Genomic DNA, 19,376 nt, shown 5'->3' with positions numbered 1-19,376 from the left:
ACATTATCCATGTACATATGGCCATATAAGACAATGTTAAGTGAAATGAACCGCCAAATAGGGAAACATCTTGTTTTTTAATTTCTTACTATTGTTTTTAATGTATCTAACATGTACTATGTGTTTTTTTGTTTCTCTTCTATTTTCTTCCTCAATGCTATAACCTTTTTCCACTGTATTTGATGTCAGTGACCTGCATCTTGCATACACATTTTTCTAATGTGGGGAGAGGAAGAGAAATAAAATGCTGAAAGAAGTATACAGTATGACCCGTTGTTAAAATGAGAAGAACAAGACACTATGTTGAAAACGAACTTTACATCTTGGGGATGGGAGGAGAGAATTGGGGTGGTGGGGAGAAAAGGGATGACAGGGGAAAAACAAAAGAGGAAGTAACAATGCTCCTTAGATAACGTACTCATTAACTTACTTCTGTAACTCTAACCCCTTTGTCCACCATTTTCACAATAAAAAACATGATAAAAAAACATTATCCTGGAGTATATTAAGTTCAAATTTCCTAAGTGCTCTGGGAAGAAGGTTTTCAGAAACATTTTTTGTCAGTGTTTGTGTTGTACATTATTACCCAAGTGTACATAAGTTAAAAGAAGGTGAAATAATAGGAATAAGAGAAATAGAAGTTTTGTGTTTAAGTATAATGGTTCAATACATTATAGAAGACTCTGCAAATAAGACAACTTGGAAACAATAAAGCCAAGGCCAGTATGTAGACTTATGGGAGTGATATAGTGAAAGCATTACTCCTAAGTGGAACATGAAAGATGAGGCCACTGTCTTTCTTTTACTAGCTCCAAATCATGGTAGCTAATCATTCAAATTTTTAAAAAGGAGAATGGAAGAATAATTCCGGTTCCAAGCAAGTCAGATATAAGAGCATGGATTTAACTGGAAAAAAGGCCATGTTGAGAGAGCAGGAATTATAATAGCAATGAACTGGTGGCTAAGATCACATTTTTTTTTGTTTTTTTCTTTTTCTTTGTGTTGGTAGTGGGGCCTGAACTCTCGGCCTGGGCACTATCCCTCTACTCTTCAGCTCAAAGCTTATGTCTACCTCTTGAGCCACAGTACCACTTCCACTTTCCTGGTGAATTAGAGATAAGTGCCTCAGAAACTTGCCTACTCATGCTGGATATGAACTGCAATCTTCAGATCTCAGCCTCCTGATTAGCTAGGATAATAGGCATGACCCACTGGCAACCTGCTTAGGATTACATTTCTAACAGTGTACACTCAGCATATATAATGTGTATGTTCATCTATCTTTATATGAACTCGATTTAAAAATCTGGGCTACAGCTAGATTTTACACTCACAAAAATGTTTGCAGTTCAAAAGTTGATACTCCTGGAGAAATATAACCTAAGAATATAAAGGAGTCTGGGAAGTTCAGTTTGCATCCAGCTTGGGCAGAACAGTCTTTGAGACACTATGTATAATTAACCAGCCAAAAAATGCATTGGAAAAATGACTCAAGTGATGGAATACTAGTTATGAGCAAGATTGCTGAATAAGAGTTTGAGGTTTTTGCACACATATATACATACAAACATGCACATACACACATAGGCACTTATATGTTCAAACACACATAGGAAACAATTCTCAGATTGTGTAGAAAAGTTAGAAAATAATAGAAAATAGGTCCTGAGTAAGAATAGAATCAAGTGATAATTTTTAATAATAAAAAGTTGTCAAGTGAAATTTCCCCCAAAAAGCTTGAGAATATTACATAGGTGGGAAAAGAGATAGTAAGAAACTCAAGTCATCATTAATAAATTATACTTCAGCAATTCTTGGCACATTCTACTTTGGGCCTTTGTCTTCTTTGCACATTCCTTTTGAGTTCATAGTTGCTCTATTTCCATTTTATCTGTAAATACTGCTAAGAAAATTGTTCAACTTCCACTTCTTCTTTGCACACGCCCAGTCTATGTATGAAGGTACATTGTCCATGTTAAGCAATAGGGTAGTACTCACTCTCTGAGGAATAAAGTTCCACAATTTAACCCTATGCCCACATTAGAGTGTGTAGAATTTAAAGCATTTTGAGACAAACAGTGATATTAGAATTGAAAGAATGTCCTTAGGGACATTTCCTTGGAGCTCATTAGTTTTCCCAGGAGAAATATAAATATCCACAAAATTTGGAGGGAGCTAATTAGTTAAGTATCTGAATGAAAACTAGATGTTGTGTTAATACAAGTCACCACTGTATTATTGTTACATCAGAATGCTTCACTACTTCACAATATGTATGAGAAAATGAAAGAAAGGCATTAAACACAATATATTATCTTTTTAAGCATTTAATCCAAGTGGTGAGGGTAATGTCTGAACTCTTCCATTCAATAAAAGCTTGAAGTTTATTAAAGCACTTCCTACATATAAGAATTTGTGGCAGGTTGATTGATAGAGCTATTTCAGCATGGAGATATCCCTAAAAAGAACTACACTTAAAAAGAATATGTGGCAGTTATGATGTGTCAATGCCTATTGAAGCATTTTCTATTCTAAAGAAGAATCAATTGAGGAGTCTTCAGTTACATCCAAAAAGCTCTATGTTCAACCTAATACCTAGTGTTACTTATCCTAGATTTATAAAGAGTAGGTGATAAAATATACAAACATATCTAAAGATATTTCAATAAAATCCCAACCTGATATAGATTCATTGGTCACTCATCGGAACTGTAGAATACATTAGGCTTGTTTGTGCTGTAATTCAATCTATAGTCTCTTGGCTAAACAAATCTTCAAAAATATTCACAGAATACCTCTAAGTAAAGTTCATGACAGTTATATCTGTATAATTCTTCTAAGGTTAGGATAAAACCATTTTGTCCCAACATTTAAAATCAACAGGATCTGTTGAATTCATGAATCCACAATTTTATGGCTTCACATTCATATCTCAAAATTTTACTAATATGACTTTCACCAAAACACTGTTCTTATTGAACTTGCTTGTCTATGTCCCTTTAGTTTTCAAATCCAGATAATATATTTCCTACAATATCTTCCTGAAAATTCTTTCCTTCCTTTACTTCTGTAAATCTGTGTTTAATACTTTTTTTCCCCTTATTTATCCCTTTCTTCCAATCTTGTCCACACTGGTGCACACATTGCTCACATTTGTGTCAGAACTTTCCTTTTCCTCTTCCCTCCAATAATTCTCCCAATTTTATTATTCTTTTTCACATTAATGGTCGTGGATATATTGATGATATCTAAACAGACATATCTTTGCGTCTTTTTAACATAAATTTTAGAACTATCAGAGAATTTTTACCTCTAAATCCATCTTTTTCACCTGTAGTCGTTATCACAAGAATATCACTAACACAGTTGCCAGCCAGAGAAGTGGAAGCACTTCAGATTTCTTCTTATCCTTCTACTCTCGCCCACTAGATAAGATGAATGATCAAGATGTTCTCAGTTTCTGTCACTAATATGATTTCTATGTACTCCTTTTTATGCCCCTAACTTTAGCCTATTTCAAATACTCATCACTGGTCACCTAGTCTTTAAACAACCATTTCGAAAGTATGCTTTTTCCCCATAGTCTTTTCATATTGGTCCTCTCCATCACTAAATTACTCTCCTTGTAAGCACACAGAGTGAAGAGCTCAGACACAAATTCTAGTATCATTATTTACTCACTACATTGACTGTTGGCCTTACATTTCTCATCTGTAAATGAATGTAATTTACCAGAAATACTGTTGACTTGTAGACCAGGAAAAAGGAAAAGTGAAGAGTCCTTACATTTTTCACCGTAGCTTACAAATAAGGAAAGAGTCAAATTCAGTTTGTTGGTATAAAGTTACAAATTGTTTCATGCAGAAATAAAAATAAATTTTACCTCCTGGCTCTACGGCCTGTGTCCTTTTAAGACAACATGTAAGTGCTATTATGTAAATTGTGTCATGTGTTCACAGCTGTATTGAAGATCATAGTCTTAACATATCATTGGTTTTTGAATAGTATCTATATGAGAATGTTATTTGAACTAATCACCATAAGTTGAAAACTATATCTTAGTCCATCAAAATGTGGAAATAAATTATTTGATTTATTAAAAAACAATACCACCAAGCCAGGCGCTGCTGGCTCACAGTGAAGTGCCCAGATTTCGCATGCCCCACCAGAGACTATGATCAATGCAAACATCAACGAGTCATTTATTGCAAGCTCGAGCTTGGTCTTCTGCGCACTTGGTAACCAGTGATGCTAAGAGGCCCCAAGCTCAAAATTCAAAATTAGCACAGCTTTTATAGTATCAAACAAACAAGTGTAGGGGGTTTCCACACAAGCAAGTTCACAAGTTAGGGGGTTTAAGTCCTCCCTGATCACACTTCCCTTTTTCTGCTGGAACACCTGGACAACTGTTCTGTTCCTTAAGGGTGGGCAGGGTTGGCGGCAACCTGGGGTTTTTCTGAGAAATATTTTTCTCTTTGGCAGCACAGCTCTCTTTGGGGGTTACTCTGAGGGCAGGAGAGCTGAAGGGGCTTCATATTAAAATGGAGTTACTTTAGCTCTTCACACACGTTTAATCCTAGCTACTCAGGAGCTTGAGATCTGAGGATCACTATTCAAAGCCAAGCTGGGCAGGAAAGACCTTGACACTCCTATCTCCAATAAACTACCAGAAAACCGGAAGTGGTGCTGTAGTTCAACTGGCAGAGCGCTCACCTTAAGCTGAAAAGCTGAGGGACAGCGCCTAGGCCCAGACTTCAAGCACCACAACCGACCAAAAAAACCCAGAAAAAAAAAAATACTACCAAGAAAAGTGAGTATACAGGAGTATGCAGGAATAACATTAGGAATTTTACTGTCTCTACCTGTTTATGTGACTGTATTTCCTGATATTGAATCTCTCCTCTTGTTATTCTTATTGTATGTAATCCAACGTCATTTATTACTATGAATTCAATGTGGGAATCTAGCTTTAAAGATGTCTAAAGTTTCTTCCTTTTCAATCAAAACATTGTCGTTATCATGATACACTGTGGTCATCATCATCATCTTCATCGAAATTATTATTAGCATCAGAAGTGCTAATTATTGAAAGTGTGTTTTGTGTCTATGATTTTGTTATTATTTGTCTTTTTATTAATAAGTTTAATATCACCACAGTGAATGCATCCAAATTAAAATTTTGAACAAATAAAGAAACAAAAAACTAAACCACATCAGATAGCTTGACTATGTACTTATAACAAATTATGGAATAGATTTTCGAAGCATTGCAAATTCCTAAACAATATTAATTAACTTCCTCTCTCCCCATCACTACACACAAATATTTAAGAGTTTCAACATAAATTTTTCAAGTGATATACTGTAAATGTTACTACTATATCAAATGCATTTCTAAAATTTCCTTGCAAGTAATAAACTCTATTTTCTATTGAAATATTAGCTATTTTATTCTAAGAAACTTTTAGAAAAATAGACTATATATCTTTGAAATGAAAAAGGTCAAAATAGTAGCATAAAAGTTTTAGAGGGAGTCTGTCCTCGCTCTCTCTCTCTCTCTGTCTCTCTCTGTCTCTCTGTCTCTCTCTCTGTATATATATATATATATATATATATATATATGTTATGTGTAGAAAGATACATTTTTAGAGATTATTTGTCAGAAATATATACATATATCTAAATTTATGTGTAGAATGATATACATTAAGTGAAAAAAATATTAAACATAATCAAATTTTTTAATTCATCAAACCAAGTGCAGGTAACTCACGCTTATAATTCAAGCTATTCTTTTTTTTTTGTGGTCTGGTCCTGGGGCCTGAACTCTGGGCCTGGGCGCTGTCCCTCATCTCTTCAGCTCAAGGCCAGCACTCTACCACTTGAGCCACAGCACCACTCCCGGCTTTTTTCTTTTTGCTTATGTGGTGCTGAGGAATCGAACCCAGGGCCTCAGGAATGCAAGGCAAGCGCTCTACCACTGAGCCACCTTCCCAGCCCCTAATTCAAGCTATTCTTGTGCTGAGATCTTAGAATTATATTCGAAATTAGTCCAGACAGAAAATTAATTTTTAGATTCTTATTTCCAATTAACCACTAAAAACAGAAATTAGCTCTGTGCCTCAAGTTGTAGAATGCTTTCCTTGAGCATAAAAAGGCTTAGGGACAATGCCCAGGCCTTGCAAACAATAACCACAACAAGAAAATGTATCACATTAATTTTACAAAAGCATCTTTTAACTGCTGTGAACATTTCTTAGAAACATGAATACATGCCCTTGGAAAATGTTAAGTTAAAATGTATACAATATTTATGTCTATGTTAAAGACATGACTATTTAGATTAAGATATTTAGGTAATGATTAGGAATTAAGAATAATGATGGGTAGGTAAAATATTGGGACTGGTCTTTAATTCTATTTTACAATAGTAATAAAATGATATTTTAATGATTATATAAAATTACTCTTGCTTGTTACTTGAATTATAATAAGTGATAAATGTTTTTAAATGATTTCCAATGCAAAGGAGTATCAATGTTTTGTAATTTCAAAACAACGAAGAAAATGATTGCAAGGCTGGCTCACTCTAAGACTATATTTGTTTTCTTGTTCTAGTTTTTATATGTTCGCAGAAATTCTAAAAATTCAATAGATGTTGGCATTCAGGAACCGCTTCATTGATACTAATATTGGAGCCCTTTAAGTGTAATTGTTTTATTTCATTTGTTATTTTCACAAATAAATCAAGATGATTGTGTATTTTGTTTCTTTTCACTGCTTTTGGCTCTTGTCTTGAGAATAATTTGGTTTCCTAGCAAAGTAGAGAAAAGCAATTGGACTAAGCAAGTAATGTATGGCTTTCATAAAATACAGATGCATAGATTTGTGTCTTCTGTTATTTGCTAAAAGTTTCTTCCAGAAAAGGTTATCAATTACTTATAAGTGATGCATAATTCCTAGGTATTCCAGTTATCACATAGACTTTTTGATTGAATTATCTCTGTATAAACTCAAAATAACAGACAAAAAAAACCCTCAAAATAAACAGAAATCACATTTTGTTTAAAACGCTTTAGTTTACAGAGTTTTTAGCCAACACCAAAAATATCTTTTTAAGTATTCTGCATTTTGTGTGAAGAATTTTTAACAATAGTTTTTTGATGACATGTAATTAACTTACAATATATTATCTCCTTTTATTGTATACATTTTAGTACTTTGGAAGTGAATTGTACCTTCATAGGTTTTCAAAGCCTAATTTTCACAAACTTGCATTTCTTCAAATAGAAATGCTATAAATATTAGAACAGACATTAAAATAGATATAAAATTCTGTAACAGGAATTTGTCCAGCATGCATCCTCTATAGTGTGTCTTTTCAAAGTTTGTTTTTGGGGATTATTTCCAGGGTCACACAAATACTATTCAAGTGCACTGTCAATGAACTACAATTCTCTGTCCAAACACGTTTATTACTTCTCTTTAATACATTCATAGATGGGGAAAAACCAGTTGTTTAAGGATACAGGTGGACCTGTTGAAACAATGAGAAGTACAAGTTGTCATGTCCAAAACGAGCTTTACAACGTTGGTGCGGGGGGGGGGGGAAGGAGAAGGATTGGGATTAGGGGGGGAGGGGGGAGGCTGGGAAGGGATGTGAAGGGTAAACAAAGGAGGAGGCTGCAATTCTTGGTAAGAAATGTACGCATTATCCTGCCCATGTAACTGTAACTCCTCTGTACAGTATGTTCACAAATAAAATTAAATTAAATTAAAAACAAACAAACAAACAAAAAGAATGATTACTGGAAATGCAGTCTCTAATACTGCAAAGTATATCGACTTGAATTTACTTCTGATAATTAACTTGAAGCTGCATGTATAGAGTTAGTAAAAAACCTAATTGTGAATTGAATATGAAGACCTACAACCAATTATAGGCATGAAGCTTAGCTAGAGGCACAGCCTTTTTACTCAAGTTATTTTCTGGCAAAATCATCTGTCCTCTGAATCTCTGAATGGGAAAGCCCTAGGGAATGAATGAAATTTTCGCAGTATATACAAAGAACATATTTTGTATTCTATTCCTTGTAAGGACTCACTGAGTATAATAAAAAATATCTTCATTTAAAAAAAAAAAGAAATTCGACGCCTTAAAACAAAATTGTTTTTCAGGCCTCAATTTCTCAATGATCTACATCTTCCCCAAAGGAGAGATAAGCCTCTAAATACAAGTAGACCACATCTTTCTAACCCGGGTTTCTCCGGTCTGCATCCTAGCTTGGATGAAAGCCACTTATACTGTCCATCCACAGGAACCAGTCCAATTTTGTCTTCCAATTCTGGGAGAGCTGACCAGTGTTAGCGAGTTCAGCATGCAAACGAAAGTTTGAGTAAAGCAGAGAAAGTCAGATAAGGTGATGTTAATGAAATGAACCCTAAATATGTATTCGAAAGTTTTTTATTTGCTTTCAAGCGATTGTTTATGACACATTCATAAGATCATTTCTTTTTTAATTTGTAAGTCCCTCCCCCATTGTATAACAACTGCTTTCACTGTATTTCATGTCGGTATAATTTGTGGAGGGGAAGGGGAAAAACAATTCGTTTAAATAGGGATAGAGGTGGACCCATAGCCAAAATGCGATGTACAAGTCGTTATGTCCAAAACGAACTTTACAACTTTCCTTTGTGAGTGGTGGGGGGTATGGGAGAGGGAGGACTGTGGGGGAGGGTAGGAGGAGGATGGGAAAAGATGGGAGTGGGAAACAAAGCGGACGTTACAATACTTTATAAAAAATATACTCATTATCTTGCACATGTAATTGTAACCCCTCTGTACATTGTTTGCAAAAAAAATAAATGAACAAATAAATAAATAAATAAATTTAAAAAAAAATACATTCATAGAAGTGTAATGAATGGATCCTATACAATTCTCTTTGACCTTTTAAAGACTTGAAAACTTGCTTGCTAAAATGATTGCAGTGTTATACAAATAAAATCAATATGAGGAGTATATCAATTTCTCCACAAATGCATTACTATTTTTTGTGTCATCTTTTTATATTAGGGTCATACTAGTCAGTATTCTTTCTCTTTTTTCTTAGATACTAAAGAGGAGCTTATTTCATATGCTCCTCATCTTGTGTATTAATTTACATATGTTCTTTAAAGAAATATCCTATTCAGACAAAACTTCATATAGAATTAGAAGATATAAAAATGCTTAAGGTTCAGAATCATTGTAGCATTAACATTACAGCATTAACAAATATGTTCCCTCCATCTGTTGGATGTTTTCACTTCGGTTATAGTGTCCTTTGAATTATGAAAAGTTATCACTTGATATAATCCAGTTTATTCTTGCTTTTCTTTAGCCACTAATGCTTTCCACGTCAAAGTTTTAGAAACCTTTACTGTCCAATGTCATGAATTTTTACATTTATGTTTTTTAGGTTTTTACATCTCACATTTAGTTTAATAATCATTTTTTATTTTAATTTTTTTATATAAGGATTGAGGTAGGCCGGGTGCCTGTGGCTTACACCTGTAATCCTAGCTAGTCAGAAGTCGGAGATCTGAGTATTGTGGTTTAAAGCCATCCCGGGCAGGAAAGTCCATGAGACTCTTATCTCCAGTAAACCACTAGAAAACCAGTAGTGGTACGGTGGCTCAAGCGGTAGGGCTCTGGAGTTGAGAGGAAGAGCATACGGACAATGCCTAAGCCCAGACGTTAAGCCCCATGAGTAACAAAAAAGAAAACAAAACAAAAAAATGATTGAAGTAGTAGTCTACGATCATTCTTTAAATCTCCAGAGAAAATAGTGCCAATACACCCATTTAAGATTCTATTTTTATTTCATAAAGACATGGGATACTTTTCAAAATCTATTCACCATAAAACTAAGAATTTATTTTTGACAAATCTTTTACATTCTTCTATGTGTCTGCTCTTATTGTAGAATTATGTTTCCTTCACTACTAAACATGGAAATAAGATTCAAAGCTAGTATGAAGGCTTAAGCTACACCATTTTACAAGGTTGTTCTGACTGACCTGTATTCCTTGAATTTGCATACGATTTTATTGAGCAGATGAACCAATATTCTGCAGAGATATCTAGATATTTGATAGTCACTCATATTTTGTACCTTGTGAAAACACAAGACCTCAGATATTATATATAGAGTATATATAGATATGTCTTTAAAGAATACTTGAAACAACTAAAATTAATTTAGGAATGAGTTAAGATTTAGATAACGCTGTAGCATAATAAAGTTGAATGATAACAACTTGAGCTGTACAACAGAGGAGAAAGAGAGTGGAAAGAATGATGGACCACATAGGAGCTATATGTCATTGCTCCTGTGTTTCAAAAAACAGAAAGGCTTCAGAGAAGAGAAGGAGAAAAATAAAGTGTCCTGAGTCAAGTTTCTTTTTAGCCTATCTAATAGTTTGGACTAAAAGTCAGCCAAAATGGGAAAAAATAAAATAGAAAATAAAGCATTGTATATACCTGTTACAATGTAAAGAAATTGTCATAGGAATATGATAATTAATTTCCAAAGACATAAAAGAAAGAACAGGAAATCTCTAAAGGGCAAAAGAATGAAGAGAGAAAAGAAGCAAAGTAAAATCTTTATCAATAACAAACACAAGACTTTGAAAGTGGAAAGGCAGTGGAAATATTCAAAATAACAATAAAATTGCTAGGGTGGATAGACTATGGATCCCATTTTATCACATATAATTTTGAAAAAGCATACTAGGAATGAAAGTTTAAAAGTCATGATTTAAAACATTATTTGGATTATAACTAGACAGTATAGCTCAGTGGTCAAACATTGGTCTAGCATATGTGAAGCATATAAATTAGCATTGTAAGCTGTGTAATATATATGTGTATGTATGTATCAATGCATTCAGAGAGAAATATTTTAACATATTTTTGTATCTACAGTAGATTTATGAAATCATCCTTCATTATAAAATAAAATGGATACAAAAGTTAATAAAGTGCAAAACAAAAGGAATTGTTACAGGTTTCTTTTTGTTGAATGGAATATGAATTGTGAGAATCAGTTTGGGAAAATTATCTCTACTTTACCAGAATGGATAATTGCTATTAATTCCAATCCATCTATTTGCCCATATTGTGCATCCTCACACATGAGTATCAAAATCAAACCACTCTTTTTGCCTTTGTATTTAACTCACCTGTCATAATTTAGGAGATAATCAAATAAAGATTAAAGTAATAGTAAGTGAGGCTATGAGTTAGAGCGTAACAAGATTTTAAATATGATAATAACTATTTTAATTGCATATATCTTTTACTCTGTTGTGATGTCCCTCATTCCCACATTAGGAAAGTACATAGAAGGTTCTCACTAAATTATATGTACAATTATGAAAAATGTATTGAAAGAATATGGGCACAGTGTGGTTTTAGCTTATTGAGACCTGTATGGGGTAGTGTGTTTTTGAGGATTTGCAATACTTTTTGATGGAGATGAAGGGAAGGATGTGCTTATTCTAGAAAACAGGTTAGAGGATTGCTCCCAGAAAGATAGTGATGAATTCCTCCAAAAGGTTACAGTAAAAACACTTCCACAACCATATTCACTACTGCACTATTCACCATAGCCAAGTTATGGGAACAGCCCAGATGCCCTTTGGCAGAGGGATGGTTGGAGAAAGTGTGTCATATATACACAATTGGATTGCACCTATCAATTATGAAGATTGTTACATTATTTGCAAAGAAATAGATAGATCTAAAAATATGTTAAGTAAACTAAGTCAGAACCAGATACACAAAGGACCCATGTTCTGTCTCATATTTGGAAGCTAGAACTTTATACAAGTTTACAAAACAATATTAACCAAAGCATGCTATTTGCAGAAGAGTATTTAAAAGGTGTAGTTTTTTTATAAAATTGAACTTTTAATCCAACAAAATGAATACCAGGAAATTATCACTTGGAAGATATGAGGGGAAATCAAAGGGAAGGAATAAAGAGAGTTATGCAGGAAGAGAGTGAAGACAGTATATTCAATGCAGATAGTATGAAATTAGTAAAAATGAAGATGGGGTGAGGTTTGGAAGGGTAGGGAAAAGTTATATAAAGATCCATTATACTTAAAAAATGATTTATTGGATGGAAATTCCTTGTACAACTAGTTAAGGTAATAAAAATATACTTAAAAACAATGGAGACATCTTAAACTGCCTTCTCTTAAACCATGAGTCAATATAATAGTTTCCTCCTGAGAAATTTTCTTTGCAGGGCTGGGAAGGTATCTCAGTGTTGGAGTGCTTGCCTTGCATGTATGAGGCCCTGGGTTAGATTCCTCAGCCCCACATAAGCAGGAAAAAAAAGCCAGAAGTCCCGCTGTGGCTCAAGTGGTAGAGCGCTAGCCTTGAGCTGAAGAGCTGAGAGACAGCATCCAGGCCCAGAGTTCAGGCCCACGACCAGACACAAAAAGAAAAAAAAGAAATTTTCTTTGCAGGTATTTTCCTAATAGTGACAGAAAAGTGATCAATGCAATGAATATCAATACATTACATTGCACATCATTAAGAGACAGTATATAGAATCACGGTAAAAATGTTAGAATTCATCAAATGATAAAATAACAGGTAGAATGTGCCAAATGCTAATTGATTCTTTTTCCACGTTCTTTAACCATGGTATCTAATTTAATCCTCACAATAATTCCATAAAGTGGAACTATTTACATTATTAATTCTCAGATGATGATACTGAAGTCTTCAGAGTTGGAATTACTAGTACAACATTGCACACATGGTAAGTGTTATCCTGAGATACATCTCCAACTGTATCAATTAACCTCATTCTATTTTATGACTAAAATATCAGCACTTAGTCTACAATTTCTAGGAGAAATTCTCAGAATTATTGTGTACACTCATAATATTTCACTTTATCTTTGTTAGAAAATAGGTAACGCGGGCTGGGAAGGTGGCTCAGTGGTAGAGCGCTTGCCTTGCATGCCTGAGGCCCTGGGTTCGATTCCCCAGCACCACATAAGCAAAAAGAACAAAGCCGGAAGTGGCACTGTGGCTCAAGTGGTAGAGCGCTAGCCTTGAGCTGAAGAGCTGAGGGACAGCACCCAGGCCCAGAGTTCATGCCCCACGACCGGACCCAAAAAAAAAAAAAAAAAGAAAATAGGTAATGGTAATATGAAAACTCAAAATTCATAATCAATGCATATCTCCCTGGTGAAAGGAACTGCTAAAGTATAACATTCTTGATTTCTAGCTCAAAATAGTAGAAATCATATTGTATCCCTTCACTCAACACTGCACTGCCTGGGGACCCTATCACTGTTTAACAAAGTCTTACTGAAAGAATGACCTCCCCAATTCCTGATGGAAACAGACTGCAGGTCTTATGGACCAATCATTTCCACATTGTAGCTCACCTAAGTTGTTTACCATTAGAAGTGTTTTGATTGCTTTTTATACCCAATATTTTGAGCGAAAGGTACTACTTTAAAATGTCATTAAAGCCAGACTGATAAAAATCAATTTTGACCTCAGAAAAATATTTTACCTTTCATATACCCAAAAATGCCGTCTGACCTATCATTAATGTTAGGAACAAGAGGTTAAAAATCATAGATTCCAAGACCTAAGCATGAATTAAAGATTCTCCAACTTGTGAATACAATTGGTTTAAAAAGACATAAAGGGCTGGGAAGGGGCTCAGTGACAGAGCGTTTGGCTTGCATGCATGAGGTTCAATTCCTCAGCACTACATAAGCAAAAAGAAAAAAGCTGCAAATGGTGCTGTGGCTTAAGTTGTAGAGCTTTTCCCTTGAGCTGAAGAGCTGAGGGAAAGCGCCCAGGCCCAGAGTTCAGGCCCCACTACCAGACCCACCGCCCCAAAAAAAAGACATCAATACTACTACATTTTTTCAAAATTTCCTATGATACTGAAGATTAAGTCATAAACTATTAATACTTGAAAATAACTCATTTTCTTGGGAGTAGGACACAAAACACAAGATTAATCCAAATCATTTTCAAAGACCTTTATTTATACTACAAATTCACTATTATATCTACAAAGATTTTAAAAATAACTGAAGCACAGTGACACAAAGGACATAATTTAACTGCATCAGCTACATTCAAAGGACTGTGTTAATAGAAAACAAAGTTAAACTAATAATTAGCTTACAAAATTCACTTACATTCTTTTATTCTATTTCTTTTATTTTCATAAAAACTGGCTTTCCATAAAATGATGCATAAAAAGCCTATATACCCACTTACTTTTTCAGATTTTAACAATGTTTATTGCAGAAATGTCTTTAGCTCTATAGTCAATGAACTGAAATAATATTAAAATATTCAAAGGGTTTTCAGAAATTGTAAGACTCGCTCTGAGATGTTATTTATATTCTAAAAGATATTCAAAAAGCCTTATTTGTTAAATTTGTGATAATTACTCCAACAAAAGAACTATTAACGAAGAAATCTTTGTATGTACAAAACAACTTCAAATGCATCCACAGTCTGGAGATGACACATGCTTTTTTTTTTGTCGGTCGTGGAGCTTGAACTGTAGGTGTGGGAGCTGTCCCTGGGCTCTTCAGCTCAAGGCAAGTGCCCTACCACTTGAGCTACAGCGCCACTTGACACATTCTTTTTGTTTCTTTATTTTTGAAATGTAAATCTAACAAGCATATCCACAATATTGATTTTCAGTCAGTATGATGGGATATTCAAATCTAAAAAATACGGGGTTTATTATATTAGTGTGAATAGATACGATCTTACCAAAAACGTTATTTTCAACAGAAATGCGTAAAGAGTTTATCCACCTTGTGTTTCACAGGAATAACCAGAAAGTAATACCTGTTTGGTCAAGTCACTCAAAATCACTCCATGAGTATATCTTAAAAGTATAACCAATTTAAGAGGTCAAATACATATTTTGTACTTACAGTTCATCTTACAGCAATAACTTACTACCTAATTATATGTGTATCTTCTTACCTAACAAATACTAAGAGCTGAAAGTGATCTCTTTTATCTAACTTAATGGTGTAAATGCTTTGATAATGATATTTTTATCATTTGAAAAATAAAATGTACAGAAGGGTGGTTCCACTGAAATGACAGAATGGAACACTGATAAATAAAAATATAACAACAGCTCTTTTAAGCCTCACCCTGTCCACATTGGCAAGCAACATTGCAACAGCACAAAGCACACATATACACATACACACAGGTGTGCACATGCACACACAAATATACACGCATGCCAAATTCAGGGTTTATTGTACAAAAAAGTTCAAATAAAATGTTAGTGTTTAGGACAAATGATAATTTGCCTTATTACAAAATAATACATAAGCCAGTCACCATGGTTGTTACATTTTACCTTCCACTCCACATGTGACCACTTAATTTATTTTTAGTTAATTAATAAATTCATTCATTCATTAGTTTGTTGCTAATACTAGAGCTTGAACTCAGGACCTGTCTCTGTCCCAGAATTGTTATGTTTTTTTGTTTTAGTTTTCTCAAGGCTAGCATTTTACTGCTTGTACCACAGATCCATTTCTAGCTTTTGCAGGTTACTTTCAAATCAAAATCTAATAGACTTTTTTTCTTGGTCTGATTTCAAACCACAATCATCAGATTTCGTCTTTCTGATTAGCTAGGACTAAAGAAATGAGCCACCAGTGTGGATCCTACTATTTCCTATACTAATCTAATGCACATACTTAGATAGTAATTTAAAACTGAGAGCATAGAAGCAAGATGTACAGTGATGATATTGTCCTGTCAGAAATTCAAGTTAGTAATGTAAATTTCTTCTTAAGAACATGCACAAAAAATACTTAAGAAGAAATCTAATGATGTGTGTGTATATGTGTGTGTGTGTGTGTGTGTGTGTGTGTGTGTGTGTGTGCACGTGCTGTTGCAATATGTTCCACATAGAAGCACTGTGCAGGGTGTCCAGCCATTCACAGTTATTGCATGAATATCTACCTTGACTACCAACTCATGGACAATGTCTAAATGTCCACTCTAGGTTTCCCTATGAAGAGGGATATACTCATCCTCATCCCTAGTATTCATATGAATGGCCTTTTTGGAAAGTAGTCTCCGCACTTTAGTAAGCTGCAAGGCAAGCACTATACCATGAGCCACCTTCCCAGCCAAAGGATTAAAAATCTTGTCTGTAATTTGGTCAAAGGTATGTCTCTTTACGTAGGCTACTAAAAATGTGTTTACTAATTTAAGGTGAATAAATGAATTCTATTTCCATCTCTTTAAAAAAATTGTTCTGTAAATTGATCAGAAGCATGGATTTTGTGGCTAGATAGGTCATTGCACATCTGTATCTTTCTTCCTCTCTCTCTTTCATGTTTCTCATAGATAATATAATTGCTCCATAATTATCCTACTTTGTTTTGCTTTTATATTTTCGGTTGTATCATTTCACTTTCTGCCCTGCCATTTCCCAAATCAGCACCACATAAACAGAAAAATCTGGAAGTGGTGCTGTGGCTCAAGTGGTAGAGCACTTGCCTTGATTTGAAGAGCTCAAGGACAGTGCCCTGGCCCAGAGTTCAGGCCCCACAACTAATTTAAAAAAACACCTAAATCCTTTAAAATTCTAGTAACAGATCTGACTGAAATCAGTGGAATCACACTTTTCCTGTACAATGAAGGAATAGGTCCAGGCTAGGAAAGCAACTAGAGAGGCAGACTGATTGTATCTGTGATAAACCTTTTTGGAAAATGGTATCGAGTATTACTTACTGGTGATCCACTTGTGCTGGAAGCATGATTCTGAACTATTGCTTGCTGATTCTGAACTATTGCTTTGATCATTATATTCTCCAAGAAGAAAAGTGAAATTTAATTGATAGCAAAGGATTACTAATACATTTTGACTTCTCATTAAGCATCTTCAATCATCAAAATCACCTAAAGACAATAAACAGGCCTACTTTTTTAGATGAAAACAAGTGTCTTTAAAAAAAAAAAAACAAGGAATTTAAGTAGTTATGCAAAGGACTTCTATTTTACTACTGCATTATACATTTTTTTTCTAATTTGAGTACCAATAAATTATGGATCTATTAGAAAGGTCTTATGTTGAATAGTGAGTACTCTTACACTATATCATGGTATTTCCCAAATCATTTACATAGAAGGTATTGTTTCCTATTTTCTCATTCCTAGAATAAGCTGCTCATGAAGATACCACTGGTCCTCATTTTCAGTCTGTACCTTTGAATACGGAGGAAAATCTTTCTCTGCTCTCTATCAATCCCTATTCTCCTGGTAGAATAATTTAGAATAGTAAAAATGGAAAAAGAGAAAATGAATCACGGTGAAAAAACATACCGAAAATTCACCGGATTTTTCCAACAAGTTCAACCAACGTGAACTATACGGGAAATTCATTGACACCTCATTCCCACTGGTACTCAAAGTCTCTGGTTAGGCAATTCTGATGAAGACAAGGAACAATATGAAAAATGAGAAATGGTATCAATTACGAGAAAAAATGGAGAAGGATCCAAGTAAATTTCTTCTTTGGGATGCCGAAATTAATCGGCTTACTACAGTGCGGAGACTACTTTCCAAAAAGGCCACTCATATAAATACTAGGGATGAGGATGAGTATACCCCTCTTCATCGAGAAGCCTACAGTGGACACTTAGATATTGTCCATGAGTTGGTAGCTCAAGGCAGATATTCATGTAATAACTGTGAATAGCTGGACACCCCTGCACAGTGCTTATATGTGGAATAATATCAGAGTGGTTTCTTTCTTACTTCATCATGATGCAGATACAAATGCCCAAACTAAAGTCCTCTTGACCACCTTGCATCTTGCTGCTGGGAATAGAAATAGCAAAGATATGCTGTATCTACTTCTGTTGAACCATTATATCAAACCAGGTCTGAAGAACAACTTGGAAGAAACTGCATTTGATATTGCCAAAAGGATAAGTATGTATCACTACCTCTTTGAAGTTGTGAAAGGCTTTACAAATTGTTCTCCTAAATCGTAATGGTTTGGTTAAGTTCTTTAAATTTCAAAAATGCCAGTCCATCCTTTGTGTCCCTCCAAAAGTCGTAATGGTTTGGTTAAGTTTCTTAAATTTCAAAACTTTCATCATTCATGTCTTTACAAAATATTTTCACAATGCAAAGCAACAGCAATATCTTACTTTAAAAAATCATGGATTCCATGTTATTCTTCCAAGTGAATTGCCTGACATTGATGTCAAAATGTATTCAAGAGTTGTTTGTATACATCTATAATGTTTTTTGCAGAGTTTGTGATTTTTTAAAATCAGAAATAATTTTAACTTATCTGTGGAAATGAATAGTATAGAAACTTAAGTTATTCCTGGTGCTTCTCTGAAAAAAGTATATCTATGTTTGTATAATGTCCATAATCCATTTCCTTCTCTCCTAGATATATTTTGAATTCTACATTGTTTTATAATATATAGGTTAATTAATAAATGTGTCCATTCAAATTGCATTCCTTATAGAAAAAGTTTAAGATTCCTTTTTTTCCCTAGGTCCTTATAGTATTTTATTTCTTTGGGATAAGATGACAATGTTATCTAATTTCAAGTTGTGTAAAGGTTATGCTATGTAAAGGCCTTTCTAAGGTGAAGATTTAAACACTGATGTCAACCTAACCTTTAATTCTATGAATTATATATGCTGTTACACTTGTGTTTTTGTAATCAACCTTTTAATAACTGTTTTTCATTTCTTGCATCTGAAAAATGAAAAATATGGAATACTTCACAAATTTTTATATCATCCTTGTGCAAGTGCCATGTTAATCTTGGTATTGTTGTCATTTGGGTAGAACTGCTGCTGAAGCCTGTAGTATCCTCTAAATTTAAGTAGTTAATAATGCAATCTTTATACAGGCATATATCCTTGGTTGCCTATTTGTAACAATGAACCCTTATTGTTCCTAAAAACGGTATTGATCTTATTTCTCTAAATCTCTGTTTATAGTGGAAAAAAACTTATATTGTATGGTGGATTGCTCACATTTGCAATTTTTCTGTCAATGACTATTTTGTCTTTTTCATTTTAAATTTGATCATATTTTGAAGCCTTTATAGCTAAGTCCAAAGGTGATGGCTTTTCAAGTACTTACTTATCAACTGAGTTAGCTTTGTGGAGCTAATGGATTCAAAGTAAGCCTTCTTAAAAGCTACTTCGAAACTTCTGCAGCTTAAAATTTCCAAAATGAGGTCTCAATGGCACTAATGTCTTCCTCACCCTTTACCCTTCTTCCATGTAGGAAGAGACCAACCAGAATATCTTA

General features: G+C 34.1%; 1 non-coding gene across 1 annotated transcript; it reads right to left on the bottom strand.

Moving 5' to 3' along the window:
• Positions 1-18,822: 18,822 nt before the first annotated feature.
• On the bottom strand, positions 18,823-18,926 carry LOC122127471. The gene has a single exon (XR_006151161.1). It is a non-coding gene; the product is annotated as a U6 spliceosomal RNA (small nuclear RNA).
• Positions 18,927-19,376: the final 450 nt, after the last annotated feature.

Source organism: Dipodomys spectabilis, unplaced genomic scaffold (assembly GCF_019054845.1).
Source record: "Dipodomys spectabilis isolate Male_0828 unplaced genomic scaffold, ASM1905484v1 ptg000301l, whole genome shotgun sequence".
Taxonomy (NCBI): domain Eukaryota; kingdom Metazoa; phylum Chordata; class Mammalia; order Rodentia; family Heteromyidae; genus Dipodomys; species Dipodomys spectabilis.
Note: the sequence above shows the minus strand (reverse complement) of the source record. Positions and strands in the feature narration are given on the sequence as shown.